This window comes from Dermochelys coriacea, chromosome 2 (assembly GCF_009764565.3).
Source record: "Dermochelys coriacea isolate rDerCor1 chromosome 2, rDerCor1.pri.v4, whole genome shotgun sequence".
NCBI classification, from domain to species: domain Eukaryota; kingdom Metazoa; phylum Chordata; order Testudines; family Dermochelyidae; genus Dermochelys; species Dermochelys coriacea.
The window spans coordinates 270,567,230-270,587,093 of record NC_050069.1 but is presented as its reverse complement, the minus strand read 5'-3'; the positions used below and the strand labels follow the sequence as shown (position 1 = coordinate 270,587,093).

General features: G+C 47.1%; 3 protein-coding genes across 3 annotated transcripts in view; all 3 read left to right on the top strand.

Moving 5' to 3' along the window:
• The window catches only part of LOC122458498 (GTPase IMAP family member 2-like), a 237,450-nt gene that overhangs the window by 51,110 nt on the left and 166,476 nt on the right, over positions 1–19,864 (top strand).
• LOC119850710 overlaps positions 1–19,864 on the top strand; it is an 829,101-nt gene that overhangs the window by 667,852 nt on the left and 141,385 nt on the right. The gene's annotated exons all lie outside the window — the stretch shown is intronic.
• The window catches only part of LOC119852254 (GTPase IMAP family member 8-like), a 58,049-nt gene continuing 55,819 nt past the window's right edge, over positions 17,635–19,864 (top strand). Inside the window, 1 exon segment of the mRNA XM_043507094.1 lies at positions 17,635–17,737. The gene's annotated coding sequence lies outside the window, so the exon portion shown is untranslated.

Genomic DNA, 19,864 nt, shown 5'->3' with positions numbered 1-19,864 from the left:
CACTGTAAGGAGAGTGATCACTTAAGATAAGCCATCACCAGCAGCAGGGGGGGGGGAAAGAGGAAAACCTTTCATGGTGACAAGCAAGGTAGGCTAATTCCAGCAGTTAACAAGAATATCAGAGGAACAGTGGGGGGTGGGGTGGGAGGGAGAAATACCATGGGGAAATAGTTTTACCTTGTGTAATGACTCATCCATTCCCAGTCTCCACTCAAGCCCAAGTTAATTGTATCCAGTTTGCAAATTAATTCCAATTCAGCAGTCTCTCGTTGGAGTCTGTTTTTGAAGCTTTTTTGTTGAAGTATAGCCACTCTTAGGTCTGTGATCGAGTGACCAGAGAGATTGAAGTGTTCTCCAACTGGTTTTTGAATGTTATAATTCTTGACGTCTGATTTGTGTCCATTCATTCTTTTACATAGAGACTGTCCAGTTTGGCCAATGTACATGGCAGAGGGGCATTGCTGGCACATGATGGCATATATCACATTGGTAGATGCGCAGCTGAACGAGCCTCTGATAGTGTGGCTGATGTGATTAGGCCCTATGATGGTATCCCCTGAATAGATATGTGGACAGAGTTGGCAACGGGCTTTGTTGCAAGGATAGGTTCCTGGGTTAGTGGTTCTGTTGTGTGGTGTGTGGTTGCTGGTGAGTATTTGCTTCAGATTGGGGGGCTGTCTGTAAGCAAGGACTGGTCTGTCTCCCAAGATCTGAGAGAGCGATGGCTCGTCCTTCAGGATAGGTTGTAGATCCTTGATGATGCGTTGGAGAGGTTTTAGTTGGGGGCTGAAGGTGATGGCTAGTGGCGTTCTGTTGTTTTCTTTGTTGGGCCTGTCCTGTAGTAGGTGACTTCTGGGTATTCTTCTGGCTCTGTCAATCTGTTTCTTCACTTCAGCAGGTGGGTATTGTAGTTGTAGGAATGCATGATAGAGATCTTGTAGGTGTTTGTCTCTGTCTGAGGGGTTGGAGCAAATGCGGTTATATCGTAGCGCTTGGCTGTAGACAATGGATCGAGTGGTATGATCTGGATGAAAGCTAGAGGCATGTAGGTAGGAATAGCGGTCAGTAGGTTTCCGATATAGGGTGGTGTTTATGTGACCATCACTTATTAGCACCGTAGTGTCCAGGAAGTGGATCTCTTGTGTGGACTGGTCCAGGCTGAGGTTGATGGTGGGATGGAAATTGTTGAAATCATGGTGGAATTCCTCAAGAGCTTCTTTTCCATGGGTCCAGATGATGAAGATGTCATCAATGTAGCGCAAGTAGAGTAGGGGCATTAGGGGACGAGAGCTGAGGAAGCGTTGTTCTAAGTCAGCCATAAAAATGTTGGCATACTGTGAGGCCATGCGGGTACCCATCGCAGTGCCGCTGATTTGAAGGTATACATTGTCACCAAATGTGAAATAGTTACGGGTCAGGACAAAGTCACAAAGTTCTGCCACCAGGTTAGCCGTGACAGTATCGGGGATACTGTTCCTGACGGCTTGTAGTCCATCTTTGTGTGGAATGTTGGTGTAGAGGCTTCTACATCCATAGTGGCTAGGATGGTGTTTTTAGGAAGATCACCAATGGACTGTAGTTTCCTCAGGAAATCGGTGGTGTCTCGAAGATAGCTGGGAGTGGTAACATCAGCCACACTATCAGAGGCTCGTTCAGCTGCGCATCTACCAATGTGATATATGCCATCATGTGCCAGCAATGCCCCTCTGCCATGTACATTGGCCAAACTGGACAGTCTCTACGTAAAAGAATGAATGGACACAAATCAGACGTCAAGAATTATAACATTCAAAAACCAGTTGGAGAACACTTCAATCTCTCTGGTCACTCGATCACAGACCTAAGAGTGGCTATCCTTCAACAAAAAAGCTTCAAAAACAGACTCCAATGAGAGACTGCTGAATTGGAATTAATTTGCAAACTGGATACAATTAACTTAGGCTTGAATAGAGACTGGGAATGGATGAGTCATTACACAAAGTAAAACTATTTCCCCATGGTATTTCTCCCTCCCACCCCACCCCCCACTGTTCCTCTGATATTCTTGTTAACTGCTGGAATTAGCCTACCTGCTTGTCACCATGAAAGGTTTTCCTCCTTCCCCCCCCTGCTGTTGGTGATGGCTTATCTTAAGTGATCACTCTCCTTACAGTGTGTATGATAAACCCATTCTTTCATGTTCTCTCTCTCTCTCTCTCTGTGTGTGTGTGTGTGTAAATCTCTCCTCTGTTTTTTCCACCAAATGCATCCGATGAAGTGAGCTGTAGCTCACGAAAGCTTATGCTCTAATAAATTTGTTAGTCTCTAAGGTGCCACAAGTACTCCTTTTCTTTTTGCGAATACAGACTAACACGGCTGCTACTCTGAAACCTGTGATCCTGATTATGTGAATCAAGGACAGTGGAACTGTACTTGGCCTATTATGATGGAGGGACTTGCCATCAACTAAGTAGCACTCACTAGGCAAGGGACATAGGTTCCAAAACCCAGTGACTTGAGAGAGGTTGGGGGATAGGTGCCTGTGCCTGTGCCTACATTGCAGAGCTGGATTTGCTTTGGGCCAATGGTACACCAGCCCTGAGGCTACCCTGCTATTAGCTGAAATCACTGAATACTGTGTTAAGAAGTGGGGGGGCCTGAAGATATATTGGTGAGTGGCTAGCATGATGGCTACTAGAGAGGTGCAGCTGGGGGAGGGGAGTGGCTTGCAATGAAGGCTGCAGTAGAACCCCATGGAGAGGCAGGGCTGTGGAATATGTAAGGTGCCTCTTTATCTTCTTTCCCCCCCTCCCCATTTTCACACAGGCTGTGGGGGTTAAAACTCTGCAGCTGAACTTTTGAACTCTGGGGCTGCACTCACCAAGGACAGAGACTTTTGAGTTGCTGGACTTTGGGGTTGTTGGACTTTTGAGACTTTGGGTGACCTTTGGGTTGTTGGATTCAAGAACCAAAGGGAAAGGACACAGCCCAATTTGCTTGGGGTGGGTTTTTGCTCATGGTTTGTGTTACAAATCCTGTTTGTGGTGTTTCCCCAACATAGTGCCACATTGTTTCTCTGTGTTATTAAAAGGCTTTTGCTACACTCAGACTCTGCTTGCGAGAGGGGAAGTATTGCCTCTCAGAGGTGGCCGGGGGAGGTGGGTGGTATATATTTGTCCCAGGTCACTGGGTTGGGGCTCGAGCCAGTTTTGCATTGTGTTATTGGAACATAACCCCTAGATACTGAACACTGACTGCCCTTGTTGCTGCCAACTCTGATAGGCAGAAGGGTTATATATAGAGACAACAAGATATTTTCTGTCCTATTATCTATCCCTTTCTTAATTATTCCCAACATTCTGTTTGCTTTTTTGACTGCCGTTGCAAATTGAGTGGATGTTTTCAGAGAACTATCCACAATGACTCCAAGATCTCTTTCTCGAGTGGTAAACAGCTAATTTAGACCCCATCACCCAGTTTTGAGAGATCCTTTTGTAGCTCTTGGTAGTTTGCCTGGGTCTTAACCATCTTCAGTAATTTTGTATGATCTGCAAATTTTGCCACTTCACTGTTTACCCCTTTTTCCAGATCATTTATGAATATGTTGAATAGGACTGGTCCCAGAACAGACTCCAGGGAGACACCACTATTTATTTACCTCTCTCCATTCTGAAAACTGACCATTTATTCTTACCCTTTGTTTCCTATCTTTTAACCACTTACCAATCCATGAGAGCACCTTCCCTCTTATCCCATTGCACAGACAATCCAGGAAGTTTTTGGAAAGAGTAGGGGACAATTTCCTGGTGCAAGTGCTGGAGGAACCAACTTAGGGAAGAGCTCTTCTTGACCTGCTGATCACAAACTGTCATAAATATAAAGGGAAGGGTAACCACCTTTCTGTATACAGTGCTATAAAAATCCCTCCTGGCCAGAGGCAAAACCCTTTCACCTGTAAAGAGTTAAGAAGCTAAGATAACCTCGCTGGCACTTGACCAAAATGACCAAAGGGTCATCTGTCTGTGTGATACTGACAAGATCAGGAATGCAGCTTAGAACTCCTGTAAAAAGTCAGTAAGCAATCTAACTAGAAATGTGTTAGATTTCTTTTGTTTAAATGGCTGGTAATTAAGCTGTGCTGAATGGAATGTATATTCCTGTTTTTGTGTCTTTTTGTAACTTAAGGTTTTGCCTAGAGGGAATCTCTATGTTTTGAATCTAATTACCCTGTAAGATCTTTACCATCCTGATTTTACAGAGGTGATTCTTTTACTTTTTCTTTAATTAAAATTCTTCTTTTAAGACCCTGATTGATTTTTCATTGTTCTTAAGATCCAAGGGTTTGGGTCTGTGTTCACTTGTAGATATTGGTGAGGATTTTTATCAAGCCTTCCCCAGAAAAGGGGGTGTAGGGCTTGGGAGGATATTCTGGGGGGAAAGACGTCTCCAAGTGGGCTCTTTCCCTGTTCTTTGTTTAACACTTTGATGGTGGCAGCATAGGGTCCAAGGACAAGGTAAAAAGTTGTACCTTGGGGAAGTTTTAACCTAAGCTGGTAAGAATAGGCTTACAGGGGCTTTCATGCAGGTCCCCACATTTGTACCCAAGAGTTCAGAGTGGGGAAGGAACCTTGACGTGGTGGCAGAGCGGTGGGATCATTTTGGATCAATTTGAGATCATTTGGGGATTATTTTTAGATTTTTTTAGATCATTTTGAGATTTTTTTTTTAAACCAGAAGCACAGCAGGATTTTAAAAGGTTTTGTAAAAGAGGATTGCAGCTGTAAATGCTGAGTCTCTGCCTGGGGGATAGCAGCAAGCATAACAAAAGGGATCTTTTTTTTTTTAGCTTGAGTTTTCTCTACCTAAAGGCAGGATAGTTAACCTCCTGCAGAGAAATTCACAAGTTTTTCACAGACCTGAAGAGGTTTTTTTTTTTTTAGCTAAGACCAACTAGAGGGTTTTTCTGTTTTTTGAGACAGAGGTGTTAGTTTTTTTATTTTTCTGTAGGCTGAAAATAGTTATCAGAGAACATAGGTATCACATTACAGCACAAAAATTTACAAGCCTTTTTTTTTTTTAACTCTCGGGTGTAAAGTTAGTTAAAAAACAGAGAGGCTAAGATCATAGAATCATAGAATCATAGAATATCAGGGTTGGAAGGGACCCCAGAAGGTCATCTAGTCCAACCCCCTGCTCAAAGCAGGACCAAGTCCCAGTTAAATCATCCCAGCCAGGGCTTTGTCAAGCCTGACCTTAAAAACCTCTAAGGAAGGAGATTCTACCACCTCCCTAGGTAACGCATTCCAGTGTTTCACCACCCTCTTAGTGAAAAAGTTTTTCCTAATATCCAATCTAAACCTCCCCCATTGCAACTTGAGACCATTACTCCTCGTTCTGTCATCTGCTACCATTGAGAACAGTCTAGAGCCATCCTCTTTGAAACCCCCTTTCAGGTAGTTGAAAGCAGCTATCAAATCCCCCCTCATTCTTCTCTTCTGCAGACTAAACAATCCCAGCTCCCTCAGCCTCTCCTCATAAGTCATGTGCTCTAGACCCCTAATCATTTTTGTTGCCCTTCGTTGTACTCTTTCCAATTTATCCACATCCTTCCTGTAGTGTGGGGCCCAAAACTGGACACAGTACTCCAGATGAGGCCTCACCAGTGTCAAATAGAGGGGAACGATCACGTCCCTCGATCTGCTCGCTATGCCCCTACTTATACATCCCAAAATGCCATTGGCCTTCTTGGCAACAAGGGCACACTGCTGACTCATATCCAGCTTCTCGTCCACTGTCACCCCTAGGTCCTTTTCCGCAGAACTGCTGCCGAGCCATTCGGTCCCTAGTCTGTAGCGGTGCATTGGATTCTTCCATCCTAAGTGCAGGACCCTGCATTTATCCTTATTGAACCTCATTAGATTTCTTTTGGCCCAATCCTCCAATTTGTCTAGGTCCTTCTGTATCCTATCCCTCCCCTCCAGCGTATCTACCACTCCTCCCAGTTTAGTATCATCCGCAAATTTGCTGAGAGTGCAATCCACACCATCCTCCAGATCATTTATGAAGATATTGAACAAAACGGGCCCCAGGACCGACCCCTGACAGAACCCAAGGCAGAAAAAACCAAAGAGGCTGCCCACAGGAGAGAAATGGAGGCAAAGGAAAATGAAATGGAGGCTGCCCACAGGAGAGCTATGAAGGTAAAGGAAAAAGAGAAGAAGCATGCACTGGAGATGGAGAAGGCAAAGGCTCAGCAGACAAACCCTAGCAATCCTTCTCCAGGTACCACTTCCCATCCCAGAAAGTTCTCCACCTACAAGGCAGGCGATGATACTGAGGCCTTCTTAGAAAACTTCAAAAGGACCTGCCTTGGGTACAGCATTTCTACAGACCAATACATGGTAGAGCTGAGGCCACAGCTCAGTGGACCCTTAGCAGAGGTGGCAGCTGAAATGCCTAAGGAACACATGAACAAATATGAACTGTTTAAAACCAAGGCAAGAGTTAGAATGGGGCTAACACCCGAACATTCCCGTCAGCGGTTCAGAGCCCTAAGCTGGAAACCAGATGTGCCATTTACCCGACATGCCTACCACATTGTGAAACATTGGGATGCCTGGATATCAGGAGCAAGTGTTAAATCTCCAGCAGATTTGCCCTTCCTAATGCAAATGGAGCAGTTCTTAGAGGGTGTTCCTGAGGAAATAGAAAGATACATCCTAGATGGGAAGCCCAAAACTGTAATTGAGGTGGGGGAAATTGGAGCCAAATGGTTGGAGGTGGCAGAAAAGAAAAAAAACAGTAGCAGTTGGGGCGAATATCAGAAGGGGCAAACCGGAACAAAACGGATGGAGTGAGGAGAGAGGAACAATCCTGATCGCAGTTGGAGCAGAGACCAGAAGGGACAACCTCCAACCTCACCCTACTACCGGGGGCAGCCCAAGCCCCAACTACACATCAAGGAACACTCCAGACACTTTATCGTCCTGCCACACCGTTCTCCAGCAACCCGCCTCGCCCCAGTGACCCATCAGCTGGACGATGTTTTAAATGTAACGAGCCATGGGCATGTAAAGGCCACCTGCCCAGAACCCCAACAGATTACAGTTCATTGCACTGGAATCACACCAGAGGTCCTCAGGCCCAGATGCCTCCCAGATACCCTCGGCGTGGAGGGAAACTCTGACGTTCTCAGCCACCCCAGGACTGACTGAACGGGCATACCACTCCATTGACATAGGTAATGCTCATCCAATTAGAGCCCAACCTTACTGGGTGTCTCCTCAAGCTAAAACTGCTACAGAACGGGAGATCCAGGATATGCTACAGATGGGTGTAATCTGCCCCTCCCGCAGTGCATGGGCATCTCCAGTGGTTCTAGTTCCCAAACCAGATGGGGAGATATGTTTTTGCGTGGACTTCCGTAAGCTAAATGCTATAACTCGCCCAGACAATTTATCCAGTGCCATGCACAGATGAACTATTGGAGAAACTGGGATGGGCCCAGTTCATCTCTACCTTGGACTTAACCAAGGGGTACTGGCAGCTACCGCGAGATGAATCCACCAAGGAAAGGTCAGTCTTCACCACACGTCGGGCTGTATGAATTTAATGTGCTCCCTTTCGGGCTGCAGAATGCACCCGCCACCTTCCAAAGACTTGTAGATGGTCTCCTAGCAGGATTGGGAGAATATGCAGTCGCCTACCTTGACGATGTGACCATATTTTCAGATTCCTGGGCAGAACACCTGGAACATCTACAAAAATTCTTTGAGCGCATAAGAGAGGCAGGACTGACAGTTAAGGCCAAGAAGTGTCAAACAGGCCTAAACAGAGTGACTTACCTCGGACACCAGGTGAGTCAAGGAACTATCAACCCCCTACAGGCCAAAGTGGATGCTATCCAAAAGTGGCCTGTCCCAAAGTCAAAGAAACAGATCCAATCCTTCTTAGGCTTGGCTGCATATTACAGGCGATTTGTACAGCAATACAGCCAAATCGCCGCCCTACTGACAGACCTAACCAAAAAGAAACAGCTAAATGCCGTTCAGTGGACCGAAGAGTGTCAGAAGGCCTTTAATCAGTTTAAAGCGACACTCATGTCTGACCCTGTACTAAGGGCCCCAGACTTTGACAAACCGTTCCTAGTAACCACAGATGCGTCCGAGCGTGGTGTAGGAGCAGTTTTAATGCAGGAAGGACCGGATCAAGAATTCCACCCTGTGGTGTTTCTCAGCAAGAAGCTGTCTGAGAAGGAAATCAACTAGACAGTCAGTGAAAAAGAATGTTACACCATTGTCTACGCTCTGGAAAAGCTACGCCCATATGTTTGGGGACTGCATTTTCACCTGCAAAGTGACCATGCTGCGCTACGGTGGCTTCATACCGCCACGGGAAATAACAAAGAACTTATTCAGTGGAGTTTAGCTCTCCAAGATTTTGATTTTGACATCCAACACATCTCAGGAGCTTCAAACAAAGTGGCTGATGCACTCTCCCATGAAAGTTTCCCCGAATCAACTGTTAAAATCGTCCTTGAGATGTGGAAAATATTGTTAGTCTTAATACAGTTGGTAGTATATTTAGAGGTGCATGTGTCTTATTAACTCTGTTTTCTCCTAGAGCTTCAGGAAGAAATCTCAGCCAGTGTTTCACCCTATCTGTGATTTGGTGGGCGTGTCATAAATATAAAGGGAAGGGTAACCACCTTTCTGTAAACAGTGCTATAAAATCCCTCCTGGCCAGCGGCAAAGTCCTTTCACCTGTAAAGGGTTAAGAAGCTAGGATAACCTCGCTGGCATCTGACCAAAATGACCAATGAGAAGACAAGATACTTTCAAAGCTGGGGCGGGGGGGAAATAAAGGGTTTGTCTGTCTGTGTGATGCTTTTGCCAGGAACAGATCAGGAATGCAGTCCCTCTTAGTAAGTAATCTAGCTAGAAATGCGTTAGAATTCTTTTGTTTAATGGCTGGTAAGTAAGTTGTCCTGAATGGAATGTAGTTTCCTGTTTTTGTGTCTTTTTGTAACTTAAGGTTTTGCCTAGAGGGAATCTCTATGTTTTGAATCTAATTACCCTGTAAGATATTTACCATCCTGATTTTACAGAGGTAATTCTTTCACCTTTTCTTTAATTAAAATTCTTCTTTTAAGAACCTGATTGCTTTTTTCATTGTTCTTAAGATCTAAGGGTTTGGGTCTGTGTTCACTTGTAGATATTGGTGAGGATTTTTATCAAACCTTCCCCAGGAAAGGGGGTGTAGGGCTTGGGGGGATATTTTAGGTGGAAGACGTTTCCAAGTGGGCTCTTTCCCTATTCTTTGTTTAACGCGCTTGGTGGTGGCAGTATACGGTTCAAGGACAAGGCAAAATTTGGACCTTGGGGAAGTTTTAACCTAAGCTGGTAAAAAATAAGCTTAGGGGGTCTTCCATGCAGGTCCCCACATCTGTACCCTAGAGTTCAGAGTGGAGAAGGAACCTTGACAGTTTGTCTACACCACGCAGCTTTTAGAGGCAAGGCTGTGTCAAAACAGCCTTTTTGCTAAAAGTCAGGATGTGTAAATGCTCTTTGTCAGTATTTTGTCAGCACTTTTGCCAACAAAATACTTCCAGCCCCATGAGCAGCATTAGCTTTATAGGCAGGATATCACTGAACTTTTTTAACCCTTTTCATTGCTCAAAATCCAAGGAGATTGCTCAAAATCCAAGTGTTACAAGCTGCAATATTCATTTCACTTGGGTTTCTGCAGTTGTCATTTCCACTGTATTCCTGGATTGCACTAAATTAGGCAAAAAAAACCTATGGGCAATATCCACATCAAATGTATATCACTGGATTTCCTTTAATCTCATCTAGTGTGAGGCTGCAACAACCAGCTCAATAAATTAAATAATAATTCAAAAGTTTTTGGAATTGAATTTTGATTCTATACAGTAGTGCACTGGACTTCTATGAGCATTTCATGGTATGTTAGTGGATCTGGCTTAGACCTTGTCTACCTGAGGAAGTTGCACTGGTATAGTTTAAAGTGATGTTATACCAATTATAATAAAGCTGAAAGTTTGTATAAGCTCTAGAACTAAGCAAAAATTATGGACAAATAGCTTATTCACTGAAATATGCAATTTCAGGCTAGCCAAAGTTATTTTTGAATGTGTGTAGAATTTGCCAAATAGTTCAAGGTTCTTAAAAAAAACTTATTTGGGTGCCAGTTGCAAGAAGGCCCAAGAGCTGGGGGAGAGGGGGTTGAAGAAGTAGGAGGAAGACTCTCTCATAACCTTTAGTCCAGGGGTTAAGGCACACATCCCAGATGTGGGAGACCTGTGTTCAATTCCCAGTCTGATGTGAAAAGGGATTCAAACATAGGTCTCCCACATCCTGGGTGAGTGCCCTAATCATAATGTTGTGGGGGATTACATTACCACAACTACCTTTACCAACCAAATCTCATAAAAAATACCTAGTTTGACGAGCTATTTTCCATAAATTCACATTGATTGGCATTAACTATCTTTGATTCTTTATTGTATGTGAAGTTATAAGATTTCCCTGTATGATGCTAAGAGTGCATGTTCAAAACTCATGTAGGGCAAATAGGCCTGTCTTGATCAAAAGAATATATGTTTGCCTTAATTTGCATTTAAGTGGGAAACAGTGTCATCAAGGAGGAAGGGATAACAAAAGGCAAGCTGATGCTTCAACCAGGTGCCAACAAGGCTGATGGACCATTACCTGCTAAGTAGCCATTCTTTGTCAGGAAGGGGCTGAGGGACAGAAATCTACATCTTAGCAAAAAACAGCATGGAGTTTCCTTCCACAAAGATTGCCTGTTGCCTTGCTCCCAGCTGGAAATGCTTCTGTAGCGGGGTGGTCACCTCACTCCAGTCGGAAAGGGGTTAAAAGCAGCCGAGGGAGGCTGGGTAGGTAAACAGTCACAGGTGTGGCTACACCCAGTTAGGGCACAGCTGACCCTGATAAAAGGGCAGGCTGCGGCAGTGAGAGTTTCTTGCTCCAGCTGGAGAGCAGAGAGGACCAGGCTACCTGGGAGAGTGAGCAGGGTACCTGAGACAGAGCAATGCTGGGGAAGGGCAGGCAGAGCTGAGGCCTTGCTAAAGGCCTGGAGAGGCACTAGGGATGCAGCTGGGGCTAGAAAGGCTGCAGATCCAACCCCCTTGCCAGTGATGAGTGGCCATTACAGACTGCAGTTTGCCCCAGTGAGTGGGGGCTAGATGATGACTGCAGTAGCCACTGAGGCAAGGTGGGCATGGGGGGTTGGGGTTCCCCTGGGAGGGGAGACCAAGAGTGTGGGGGCACTGCTGAGGAGCAGCACCCCAAGGTAAGGGGCACTGGGGTCCAGAAGGACACAGGGCCAGAGGCAGTGGAGGCAACAGGACAGGTAACAGGGGGAGACACCAGCCCCTAGAAGGTGCTCTAGGGCTCTGAGAGCTAATTCCCTGAGACAACCAGTGGGCTGCACCATTCTGGTGCAGCAATGCTCTATTACAGCTTCTCAAAGGTGGGACAGGACTGTAAAAAGAAGGGGCAGATACAAGACACCTCTCTCTGCCTGTCAATCTCCTTCTTTGCACCTGAGAAAACAAAGGAAGCCACTATGGGGGAGGGGTCCTGACCCAAAGATTCATAGAAGATTAGGGTTGGACGAGACCTTATCCCAGCCAGGCCTTTGTCAAGCTGGGCCTTAAAAACCTCTAAGGATGGAGATTCCACCATCTCTCTAGGTTGGTCAGTAAGACTGCTGGAAACACTTAGTGAGCTGCTTGGCTTTGAATCTAACATAGTTTGTTAAGTTAGGTATGAAAAAGCATTTTATTTGTGTTTCTTGCAACCATTTCTGACTTTTATGCCTCAGGACTTGTACTCACTTAAAATCTCTCTGTTTGTAGTTAATAAACTCATTTCACTTTTTTACCTAATCTGGTGTGTTCAGGCTGAAGTATCTGGGTAACTCCATTTGGGATAACAAGTTGCGTGCATATTATTCTTTTAAAGGAGTAAGACTCAATATATTTGTACAGTCCAGGAGAGGGCTGAGCAGTACTGGACATATGTTTCTGGGGGGGAAATCCAGGACTGAGAGCATGTTGGGATCACCCTTCAGTATAACCAAGGCTGGTGAGAGCCAGAGTGTGGCTGATGTTTGCTGACAGACTGCTGGGATCAGAGTTGCTGAACCAGGGCTGTGGATAACGCAGACACTCAGGGTGTCACCTGCCTGCTGGCAAGCTGTTTGAGAGCACTCCAGACTGGGAGCTACAACAGTAGGGCATTGCAAGACATCCCAGGTTGCAAGTTAGGCAGTGACACATCCCCTCACTGGTCAGGACAGTACCCTGGTATGTCGTCTTTTATTATTATTTATCACTGCCTTTGCTTCCCCTCTAAGCCAGACTTTTTTTTTAACCAGTGCAAACTTTTTTCTCCGTGAGGTTGTGGCTTTTTGGGTATCCAGAAAAAGGTTCTTAAACAGTTCCCAAATATCATTCACATTTTTTTTGTTTAATGTTTTTCTCCCAGCTGTTTGACTCATAATTGTTTTCAGCTTTTTGAAATGGGCTCTTTTAAATCACCAACTGTGTGTGTGTGTCCATATATGTATTCCTGGAGACCTACTTTACCCTTTGCTTGCCTGATTTATGGAATCTTTCACTTGGCACAGGAGAACAGTCTAGATCCATCCTCTTTGGATCCCCTTTCAGGTAGTTGAAAGCAGCTATCAAATCCCCCCTCACTCTTCTCTTCTGCAGACTAAACAATCCCAGTTCCCTCAGCCTCTCCTCATAAGTCATGTGCTCCAGCCCCCTAATCATTTTTGTTGACCTCTGCTGGACACTCTGATTTTTCCAACTGATAAGTATTAAATAATTTATATTGTAGTAGTGCCCAAGGAGGACCCCATTCAGGGGTCAGGGCCCTATAACCCAAAGACAGTCCACAGGAACACAAAGGAAACCAAAATGGGGACCCAAAATTACAATTGACTATTTAATTTTGAGGTCTTAACTTCTCCAGGTCTCAATAGCAGCATCTGTAGAATGGGCATATTTTTATTTTAAACACTAACAGTGTGGTTGGAACAGTAGAAGATGCAGAAGAAAATTCAGTCCCTGTCCCTGGAGCTTCAGTCTAATGTCCTGCTCCTCCAGTTGACTGCACGCTGACAAATAGCTTTACTCAGGTGGTGCCCACATTCCTATTTACAACCACTATTTATATTAGGAATATTTTAACCAAGTCATTTGTGGTGCTGAGCACTAGGGGTGGAATCCACTAAAGGTCTTAAGCATTGCAACGTTTCTGCCTCTGGTTATATGCATTGCTGGCTCGCTTTATGTGTCCAAATACCTGTCTCATGCCCAAGCCACAGTGCAATCCACAAACCTGGGGAAGATAGCCATTCCCCTGCCTCTCCTGCCTGCAATTCAGGGGGCATGCTCAGGAGAGGGTGGTGACTCCCTTATAACTTCCACCCAAGTAGTTAGAGCACCTGCCCAGGATGTAGGAGATTCAGGTTCAATTTTCCCTCTCCAGCAGTGGGGGGAGAGAGGATTTAAACAGGGGTCACTCACCCCTCAGCAGGGTGCTCAAACCACTGGGCTATGGGATAGTCAGAGGTAGGGCTCACTCAGTCGCTCCTGGTGAAGCTGTTTCACTTTGGATAAATACTTCAATAGTCATTGGGCGAGAGAGAGAGAGTGACTCATTAGTCCAGTGGTTCGGGCACCCACCTGGTAGAGGTGAGATCTAGGGTCCAGCGACTTCCTTCACTCATGCTTTCATGATGTATCCACAGTGGAACAGCTTCAACAGGAGAGGCTGAGGGAGCCCTGCCTCAGACTGTCCCACAGCTCAGTGGTTAGAACCAGGGGTGCAGCCCGTAAGGGTGAAAGAAGGAAGGGTGACAACCCCCTTGCAGGTGGTCTCTTGCAACCAGGGGGGCAATGGGTCATTGGTGGTGGGCTGGAGAGTGAGCCCACCCCACTCTCACCCATCAATGGTGGTTTCTGTCCTGCAAGTCTGGGCCAGGCTCCCCACTCCCAGCATTGTGATAAGGCACACGGGGTTACATGGTGCTGTGAACCCATGCACCATGTTCCAATATCACTCATATTTGGCCTCTCTGCCCCTTTGTCAAGATGGAGGGGCGGCCGGGCCAAGCCTGAATGGCACTGTGGCCCTGTGCACCGGGATGCAATGCCTAGGGTGGGGAACAGGACCCAGTCCCGCAGGGCAGGAGCCACAGCTGCTGGGTAAGCTGAGGCTGGCTCGCTCGCCAAAACACTAGAAATGTCCCATCATAAAACCTGGTTCCACCACGGGTTAGAGTAGCTGAGAGGCAGGAGAACCCTGTTCAAATCCTCTCACCCCCCTCTGGTGGAGGTGGAGACTGAACGTGGGTTTCCCACATCCCAGGTGAGAGCTCAAGCCACTGGGCTAAAGGTTGAAGGTAGGCAGTGGCACCATTCCCACTTGCTTTTCCTGTGGAGTCAGCTGAATTTTGAACGGACCCTCTCTGAGCACACCTACCTGATTGGGTCCTGTATATGACACAGGTGGATAAACGTCTGTCTTCCCCCTGTTCGTGACTTGCTCTGGGGCTTAGGTGGGAGACAGGCATTCAGATGTCCTGAGGAAGGCAGCAGTTTGCATTTGCAGAAACATAGGTGCTGAAGGAACTTCTCCCCTAAAAACTTAGGCACATAAACTCACTTGGCCCCTACAGGGTTTGGCGGGAGTTTTGTGGACTGTAGTGGAGCTCAAACTGGGGCTTTGTGCCTAAACCTGAGATGTAGGCACCAGCCTCTGGGGTTTAGTTGCCAAAGTACCTTTGTGGATCCCATCCTAAGGGTACGTCTGTGCTGGAATAAAAGACCCACAGCATAGCCTTGGAGGGCCCAGGTCAGCTGGCTCGGGCTCAGGATTCGGCTGTAGGGTAAAAATTGCACTGTAGATAGTTGGGCTCCGGGACCCTCCCCACTTGTAGGCTCCCAAAGCTTGGGCCCCAGCTCCAGCCTTAATGTCTACACAGCAGTTTTACAGCCCCAGAGCCCAAGCCTGAGCCCAAACCAGCTGACCAACTGTATATGTTTAATTGCTGTGTAGACATACCCTAAGTGACTTGCGCAAATGCAAACAGCAATCTCTGGCAGTGCTGGAATCAGAACCTGAGTCTCCCACAGCTCAGCTCAGCTTAATTCTAATTGCTTTCAGCTCTCGATTCTCCAGCTAGGAACTGGGGAAAGAAAAAGTAGAAGTTTAACTGTGCTGACAACTATGGATGGGATTCATAAAGAACTGCCATTGATCTCAATGGGGGTTAGGGGCCTACATAGTCAGGGATTCACAAAGGTGTTTATTCAGCTTTTCAAATGTAACAGCTTATCTCACTAGCTCCAGTACAGACTAATTTCTCATTTTGAGGTCTCTCTCCTAGGAAGCGGGCTAGCGACTTGCTTTTATAGACGAGAACTGTTATATCTCTACAAAAACAATGAGGAGTCTGGTGGCACCTTAAAGATTAACAGATTTGTTTGGGCATAAGCTTTCGTGGGCAAAAAACCCACTTCTTCAGATGCACGGAGTGGAGATTCGAGATACAAGCCTAAATATATTGGCACAGGAAGAGAAGGGAGTTACCTCACAAGTGGAAAACCAGTTTTGACAAGGCCAATTCAATCAGGGTGGATGTAGTCCACTCCCAATAATTGATGAGGAGGTGTCAATACCAAGAGAGGGAAAATTGCTTTTGTAGTGAGCCAGCCACTCCCAGTCCCTGTTCAAGCCCAAATTAATGGTGTTAAGTTTGCAAATGAATTGTAGCTCTGCAGTTTGTGCAGCTAAATGAAGTCTGTTTTTGAAGGTTTTTTTGTTGAAGGATGGCTACTTTTAAATCAGTTACTGAATGTCCAGAGAGATTCAAGTGTTCTCCTGCTGGTTTTTGAATGTTCTATTCCTGATGTCTGATTTGTGTCCATTTATTCTTTTACATAGAGAGTGGCCGGTCTGGCCATTGTACATGGCAGAGGATGCATTGCTGGCACATGATGGCATAGATCACATTACTAGATGTGCTGGTGAATGAGCCCCTGATGGTGTGGCTGATGTGGTTGGGTCCTCTGATTGTGTCGCTAGAGTAGATATGGGGACAGAGTTGGCAACGGGGTTTGTTGCAGGGATTGGTTCCCGGGTTAGTGTTTCTGTGGTGTGGTGTGTAGTTCCTGTTGATTATTTGCTTCAGGTTGGGGGGCTGTCTGTAAGCGAGAACTGGCCTGCCTCCCAAGGCCTTTGGGAGTGAGGGATCGTTTTCCAGGATAGGTTGTAGATCACTGATGATGCGCTGGAGAGGTTTTAGCTGCGGGCTGTAGGTGATGGCCAGTGGTGTTCTGTTATTTTCCTTGTTGGGCCTGTCCTGTAGTAGGTGACTTCTGGGTACCTCTCTGGCTCTGTCAATCTGTTTCCTCACTTCCCCAGGTGGGTACTGTAGTTTTAAGAATGCTTGATAAAGATCTTGTAGGTGCTTGTCTCTGTCTGAGGGGTTGGAGCAAAAGTGGTTGTACCTTAGGGCTTGACTGTAGACAATGGATTGTGTGATGTGTCTTGGATGGAAGCTGGAGGTATGTAGGTAGGAATAGCGGTCAGTAGGTTTCCGCTATAGGGGCGTGTTTATGTGACCATCACTTATTTGCCCTGTCGTGTCCAGGAAGTGGATCTCTTGTGTGGACTGGTCCAGGCTGAGATTGATGGTGGGGTGGAACTTATTGAAATCCCGGTGGAATTCTTCAAGGGCCTCCTTCCCATGGGTCCAGATGATGAAGATGTCATCAATGTAGCGCAAGTAGATTAAGGGCACTAGGGGACGAGAACTGAGGAAGCTTTGTCCTAAGTCAGCCCATAAAAATGTTGGCATACTGTGGGGTCATGCGGGTACCCATCGCAGTGCCGCTGATTTGAAGATATACATTGTCCCCAAATGTGAAATGGTTGTGGGCCAGGACAAAGGCACAAAGCTCAGCCACCAGGTGAGGGATACTGTTCCTGACGGCTTGTAGTCCATCCTCGTGTGGAATATTGGTGTGGCGAGCTCCTACATCCACAGTGCCTTCCTTTGGGCATTCAGTCAGGGGGGATGTGGCCCACTCCCAATAGTTGAGGAGGAGGTGTCAATACCAAGAGAGGGAAAACTGCTTTTGTAGTGAGGCAGCCAAGGACTCCTCTCCAACACCCCACCCTACAGGCCACTACCCTCCCATCCCACTGAGGGTTACCAAACGAAACTGCATCATCGGCTCCAGAAACTCCCCGCAGGAGCTGCCGCGGGGGGGCAGGGCTCGGGGGGGGGGCCGGGAAGGTGGGCGAGAAACGTCCTTGCGCCGGCGCTGCAGCCTCCGAGCCCCCGCCAGCCTCCGCAGCGTCCCCCGGGCTGCTGGGGCTTGGACGGGGCAGGTCCGTCCTTATCTAGGGCTGCTTGTGTTGCCTAGGGCGGCTCCGTTTCACTCCGGATCAGACCCCGCGCTCGCAGGCGGGCGGCCGCCGCGGCTGGTCCGGGCACACGGGTCTCGCTTTCCAGAGTCCGGGCTGCTCACCCGCCCCCTCTGCCGGCCCCTCACCGCGGCGGCGCGGCACCTCCGTGTCCTCCTCCGGTCCAAAGCCCAGCAGCCCGGGGGACGCTGCGGAGGCCGGCGGGGCTCGGAGGCTGCAGGGAAAGCACCCGCTGTTCTCCAAGCTGCGGCGGCAGCTCAGAGGTATTGCTGGCTAATGGGACGTGAACTTTGCTCCGGGGTTTGGACGGAGAATTTTGTCAGTGGAAATTAGTCACTGACAACGCTCCTGGGTTGCAGGTAGAAGAAACGAGCCGGCAGATCTCTCTCTCTCTCTCTCTCTCTCTGTACGCCTGTATGAGCCGGGGATACCAGTTTCTGAGAGAGGAGAGCACGGAGGAGCTGACGATTGAGAGCTTTAGTCGAATTTGGTTAGGGAGACTTTAAAAGCATCTGCCTGGTTTAACCTACAGCTGGTGAAACCTCCTCATTAAGGGTCAAAGGAGTTGGGAGCCCAGCTCCTTTTCTGGTCAATGGGTCCCTCGCAAACCAGCTCTGCCCGCTGCAAACGTAGCTGTGACTTGCAAAGAGGCTCAGAATAGTTTCTACGTGTTTAGTCACAAACTCTTTGTCTTTGGAATATTTGTTAGTCATGTCACAGGGTTTGGGGTGAATGTTCATTGGTGTAAAAAGTCATTTAGCTTTTGGGATTCACACAGCGTTTACTGAATAGCTCAGTCCCTTGTATCCTTGTGAACTAGCCCCCATGAGCGGTAGCAGGTCGGACTTGGTGTCTTTATTCAAAGCCCAGAATTACCAGGGATCTGGTTATCCCAGAGCCCAGCGTCTTAACTGCTGTGACTAGCAGTCGGGTACAATCTTCTGGGAAGCCTTATGGTGGCTAATGAGACAATGGGGGTAGCAGGAGCATTTCATAGAGACGATTGCAATGGAGTTTTGATTGTAAATCCAATTTCCTTGTAAACTCTTGGGTCAGCCCCATAATCCACAATGTGTCGGCTAAGTCTGGGACCCACCCAATATCTCTACTGAATTTGAAGTGAGTTGACAACAGGTTCCTGAATTACAACATGCTAAATATAGAAGTGCTCCTAGAGGGTTTGGGGTTTTTGGGGGGGGGGGGCTTAGTTTTCTGTGCCTCAGTTCTCCAGCTGTTAAATGGAGATAATGGAAGTTCCCCAGTGCATGGGAGTAGTAAGGGTAAAAACAAACAAAAAAACATTGAGAGACATTCAGGCCTAGATCCACAAAGGTACTTAGGTGCCACTGTGATCCCTACACAAAACCCCCACTCAGCGACCACCCATCCCTGTAGGCACCTAAACTCACTTGGTGCCTGAATTTTCACTTAGAATCATTGGGCCAGACAGGGACTCTGTAGCCCAGTGGTCCGGGCATCCCCCAGGAGGTGGGAGACTCCTGGTTTAGTCTCTCTGCTTCAATGAGTCTCTCATTGTTGGAACAGCTTCTACAGGAGACTGAAGGAGCCCCACATCCAAATGTCCATAGCTCAGTGGCTAGAGCACCCTCCTGAGAGGTAGGATTTGAACAGGGGTCTCTTTCTCTCTGTCTGTCTGCCTGAGAGGGGAAAGGAATCTGGGTCTCCCACATCCCAGATTAGTTCTCTAATCACTGAGCTAAAGGCTATAACATGGGAACTTCCTCTTCCTCTCCCCATCCCCAATTTGGTGAAGAGTCAGGCAGACACCTACTCATTCTTGCAAGAAACAGCTTAGGCATCTAAGCTAAGATGACTCCAGAGGCGGGGTTCCTGGCTGTGAATCCCAAGCAGAGCTGGCACCTCCCTGCTGCCTGGACGTGGGTGCTGAATCTGGGAGGGAGTGGGGCTTTGGCACGTCTCATTGACTAGCTTAGGCAGCTCACCACCTACTGTGCTGGTCTTTGGGGATCCCTTTCTAAAGGGCTGATCTCTCCCTACCATTGGACACGCAGCCTAGGGCCCTGATCCCCAAAGATATTGAGGGTCCTAATGTCCATTTGAATCAACGGAAGTTAGGAGCCTAAAATAACTTTGGGATCTGAGCTGAGGGGCCTGGCTCAGGCTGTGCGGTTCCCAGGGTTGTTCCAGTGACTGTCTAGTGCCTGAAAGTTCGGAGTTGTGATGCTCAGTGTCTCGATTCATAAGTCCCTTTGTGGATCCAGGCCTCAAATACTTCAGTCATAAGTGCCAGATAAATACCCCAGACAGATGTGACGTTTTATGCAACTTATTTAATACACTAATTTGATGATTTAATGAACTCAACTTTATCTTGCAACAAAGTCAGACAGTTTTTTAAGGGCTCGCTG